The 5,571-nt window shown below is 33.7% G+C and overlaps 1 long non-coding RNA gene across 1 annotated transcript; it reads right to left on the reverse strand.

The window, feature by feature from the left end:
* Positions 1,853–2,700, reverse strand: LOC108663741. Its single transcript, XR_001929752.1, has 2 exons — positions 2,661–2,700; positions 1,853–2,199 (listed from the first exon to the last, which is right to left on the reverse strand). It is a non-coding gene; the product is annotated as an uncharacterized LOC108663741 (long non-coding RNA).

Genomic DNA, 5,571 nt, shown 5'->3' on the forward strand with positions numbered 1-5,571 from the left:
TAGGAACAAATTCCTGTGGGAACGATACTCTACTGCTACTATATTACTTGTTTATGATAGCCGTGAAAATTCGACAACAAGTTTTTGACACTGTTGCTAGGGATTTTGTTTTCATTATTATTTGCTAATATTAAAATTCCACAAATTAGTCTTAATTTAAGTTTAATTTCTTTGTTCTGTAGGTGTGTTCAGTTGTTGTATGAGAAGTGAACAAAGCTTGGAGATTATACATTGTGATCTAAAAATTAAGAGAACATTCTATAGACTTAAATTAGAAAATCAACAAGGTTCTACTCAAACAAATACAATGGATGATCGACAAGATGAACAACAGATCCAAGAGCACATAGTAGATGAAAATCGTTGCTTAAGGGATTACACTGTTCCATTGGTGCAAAAGATTCCATCAAGCATTTGAAAGCCAACTATCCAAGCAAACAATTTCGAGATCAATCCAACCATCGTCACCATGATTCAAACTTCAGTCTAGTTTGGGGGTCTACCAAATGATGATCCAAATGGCCATATATCAAACATCTCGAAGATTAGTGATATGTTTAAACACAATGATGTCATAGATGATGCAATTCGTTTGAGGCTTTTTCCTTTTTCATTGAAGGATAAAGCTAAAGCATGGCTGAATGCGCTCCCCATTGGATCAATAATAACATGGGATGATCTTGCTCAAAAGTTCCTTGCTAAGTTCTTTCCTCCGACTAAGACAGCGAAAATGAAGAATGATATTTGATCATTCATGCAACAAGATTCTAAATCGTTGTACGAGGCTTGGGAAAGATATAAAGAATTACTTCGGTGTTGTCCTCATCATGGTTTTCCAAAGTGACTTAGGTGCAGACTTTCTACAATGACTTGAGTGGGCATGTTTGGACTACCATTGATGCCATTGTAAGAGGAGTTTTACTGGCTAAATCAATTGATAAGGCATACAATTTGTTGGAGAAGATGGCTACAAACAATTACCAGTGGCCAATACAACAATTGATGTATAGGAGAGTAGCTGGAATTCATGATGTAGATGCTTTTCCAACATTATCTACATAGGTAGCAACTCTAACTAAGATATTTGAATCCTTTGGTACTAACTCCATCCAAAGTCTTTTTATAGCTTGTGAATATTGTGGAGATAACCATGCAAGCTATCAGCGTCCAAGTTTGACAAAAATAATGCAATTTGTGGGAAATAGACAGTAGAATAACCCCTACTCCAATACTTACAACCTAAGGTGGAGGAACCATCCAAACTTCTCTTGGGCCAATAATCAACGATCATCCTTAACTTGAAAATCAAATGCACCTTTAGGATTCCAATAGCAAGCAAAAGTGCTTATCTCAAAAATAAAGCCAACTGTGGAGGATTTGTTAAGTCAATACATGACACAAACTAAAAGCATCATTAAAAGTCAAGCAGTATTGTCGTAACATGCGAGTCTGGGAACCTGACTGATAGACGTGAGAAACTAAAAAGTCACCACCAATTTCTAGGTGCGATTTACCATCTATTGACTTGATTCTAATCGACGAGGTCCTAAATTTATTTTAGGTCCATCAAAAAAATGATAAACTGGTCTATGATTTTTTAGAGTTGGATTTAGGAGCACGGTTACGCACAGGGAAGGATTAGTACCCCCGTGATGCGCCGTTCCATGAACAATACTACTTAATCATATGTTATCATATTAGAGCCTAAACCATTAATTTTATTCTTATGTTTCCCTAATTATCATTTATTTATTTTATCTTTTATTTTATTAACAAACCAAAACATTTTATTTTGTTTTACAGGTGTGGTGTACACATAATGCAATCGTGAAATGCATGGCAAAGAAAAATCAAATAATACCAAACGAAAACCTTTTATTGAGAATATTTTTCGAATTCACCTATCATACTGATGGGATCCAGAGATATTTTCTCACTTAGGGAATTATCCAAGAAACTCACCTTCGCAAGTTTAACGAATAAATCTCATCTTCGGAATAATCATTCGTGTTTGAAAAAAATATTTTTCGTGAATGCAAACCTATTACGAGCATAAGTCTTTATTAAAGATATTTCTCTGAGCCCTCCCATCGTACTGGTGGGACTCGAATGTGTCACGACCCGGTACTCCCCTCGAGCCCGTGACAACCGTCGCGGTGTCCTGATCGACGCTCATTTCCTGAAATGTCAACCGAAACCCTGCAAGGCTTTAATATCAGTTTCTCATTTCCCTTGTGAGTAACCGTTGTCAAATATCATGTTTTGAGAGATTATAAACTATTTCGAAATCAAAACAATAGAAAAATAATTTTTTTCTCACAGGGGCATTTTGGTCATTTTTTTCTCAAAAATCTCGAAACTAGCTAAAAATGTAGTATGCAAGTGAAAAACACATATTTCATAATCAAAAATAAGTTTAGATGTCTAAAACATTCATTTAAAATGAAACTATAACTATTTAAATATAATAAAAATATTCAATAAAATATTCTATTTTCTGATAAAACAATATTTATAGAGTTATCGGTAAATAATTTTTGTAATGTAAAAGCTAAATAAATTCATACGTACTGTAATACAGATAATCAAAGTATAAAATTTAATTTACAGTGACACGTCGGCCCACGAATGACCAAAAGTATCAAAAGCGGTAAACTTACAGTTTTTGAGGATGCAAGTCCAACTGTAGCCCTCAACAAAGTGAGCTATCTACCAACTATCCTGAGCCTGAAATGGGTGGAAAGGAGGGTGGTGAGATTATATAATCTCAGTGAGTAAACAAATATCATCTAAAATATCTAAAGCTGAGTAAATGGAGACAGATAAAATAGTTTAACATACTGTAATTCATCACCTTTCAGCTCATTTCAACTAAATAAAATCAATTCATATAAATAGAGTAATCAACATGGCTTATGAATTCCTTAAAACTTTGGATCGTGCCAAAATCATTCTCATACTCAGTTATCAGGGATACCTTGACCGAGGGCTATCCCAACCGAGATCGCCAAGGCTGTTAAAAAGTTATGTATGCATAAATCATGTTTTTATTTTGCAAGCATAGTCGTTCCTTGGCATTGGCTGAGTTCACCTTCACGTGGTGGTTTGGCGTGAAATGAACTCTAAAGTGTTAACCTCATGAGTTATCCATCCACGCCTCTCATACTGAGGTATGAATATGACCAGGTTCAGTGCCCCTCTAATAGGCTGGTCCACAGAACCAGCTCACTGTAGCAAGCTAAACCCACCATACAATAAAATTTCAACAGCATGACATGGCAATTTTATCATTATCTAGCCTATCAAGGCAAACAGCAGTTTATACATTTCAACACAAATACTAATTCAACCATTCATGCCAATATTGTCGTAAGCCAATCAATTAGAACCATAAATTCACAATACATCAAATGGTCTCCAATTACTCTATTTTCAAAGCCATTATTCAATTTCAAAACAATTTTATGAAATCATTTCATTAAATCACATTTGGTTTATAAAATCGAAAAATTAATCATTTAATTCATTTTTCATAAAATTCAAAAAATTGAATAAAACATACTTTAGATAATTAAGACAATAGTAAGGTTACTCACTATTTCGGGAGTCGAATTCCAAGTACTTCGATTCTTGATTTCTCGGGTACTATCTCTTTACTTTTGCCAAAATGCTCACCACCTAGACATAATGCACAATAAGCCATCTACTACATTGTGCTAAATTGTTATAAAACCAATTTAGGCTTTATACTAATGTATGAAATGGGATGCAAATTGTTCAGATTACCGTCTAAAGATGGTATTTTACACAAATTCATTTGGGTCCCTAATTAAATGGGTATTGGCCTAATTTTGTCTATCACTCGATTAATTGGCCAATACGTCCAATTCAACTCAAAATAATTTCATTTCTTTCCCAATACTCCAAATCATCAAACACAAATTAAATAACTTGAAATATGGCAAAATCATCGTCACATTTTCTCTTGAAAAATTCGGCCATGGTGGGTGCATCAACACTATAATTTTTCCTACTTGATTCTCACACCATAAATCGCAAATTCCTAACCAAATCACTTGAAATAAAATCAAAATCATCCTCAATATTCCACATGGAGAATTCGGCCAATGATGGGTGATGGGTGAAAATGAATTTTTCTTGCTTGATTTTCATGCTACACATCGCTAACTAACTAAAAACACTAAAATATCTTAAAATCTAACCAAATAAATCATCTAATCTTCTCTCTCTAAATTCGGTCAGCCATGAATCCTTCATGACATCTTGTGATTCAACCATGGAAAATGCAAAATAATGCATGGGAAAGGTAGATCACAAGTCAAAATCAAAAAATTTTACCTTTGATTGCTTGATTACTTGAATTTTCACACTTTTCTCTTGAATTTTCACCCTAGGGTTCTTGTTCTTTCTTTTCTCCCTTTGTTCTTGCTATGGCAGGCCATAATGAAGAGAAATGGACTGATTTTGTGCTAATTTATAAGGAGAATAATGAATGCATGAGATTTTGACACATGTCACCATTCCATTGGTCCATGTGTCATACTTAGCCATTAAGCAATCTCTCTCCACCACTTAAATTTCCTCAATTATCCATGATAATATTAGGTAAAAACCATGTGTTGGACAAGTGTTGAGTGGTGTAAAATTACAATTTTACCCCTGGATAGCAAAATGACTATTTTACCCCTATGCTCCAAAAAATGTCGAAATTAAAATTCTTCACTTCTCAAACTCAAATTATACTCCAAATGATCAATCTTAGTAAAAAATTTCATCCAACATTCCAATTTTTAACCTCCAATGGCAAAATGACCATTTTACCCTAAGTCATGAAAATTCCAATTTGACTCCAAATCGGTCCTCGAACTCCGAATTACCATTTTAAGTCATTCTGAGGTTTTAAAATTCTCAATTTCATCTTAAAATCTCTATTTGGACTAGTTCAAGGCTTAAATCAACTTAGTTGTACCATTTGGTACATTGTCGTCCTTTAACGATTTCCAAGGTATCCAAGTAAGCAAACATGCATTCTTATGTAAAAATGGCATAATAAACATATTGTAGAGCTGGGTTTGATAGATTCATTAAGTTTGTGCTCTAATTTTTGCTATGTATGGCTTATAGGTGTATGTCTACCCTATATGCAAATTAAATCACCTAATCAACTAAGTGTATTCGATCCTACGCTATTTTATTCAAGGTCTACCTAAATCTCCTTCTTCAAGGTTTAACCAAGGTTTCCAATTCAATCTAATTGGTGATCAGGCAATTAGAAGCATTAAGAACAGAATAAAATAAACAACTTAAATCTATCAAACATAAGTAAAAGAGAGATAAATAATTCAGACTACATATTGAGTTCAATCATAATCTTTAGATTAAAAATTTAGTTCCCCATCAAGTCACACATCGTTATTGAATAAAATTTAAACATTAAAACCAAGGGAATAAAAGAATAACAAAAAGATAGAAAAAACCAGGGAATGTATTCTTGATCTCCAAATCTCCTTGAATTCTTCAGATTCCTTCAATGACTCTGTAGCTTGACTC

Source organism: Theobroma cacao, chromosome 10 (assembly GCF_000208745.1).
Source record: "Theobroma cacao cultivar B97-61/B2 chromosome 10, Criollo_cocoa_genome_V2, whole genome shotgun sequence".
NCBI classification, from domain to species: Eukaryota; Viridiplantae; Streptophyta; class Magnoliopsida; order Malvales; family Malvaceae; genus Theobroma; species Theobroma cacao.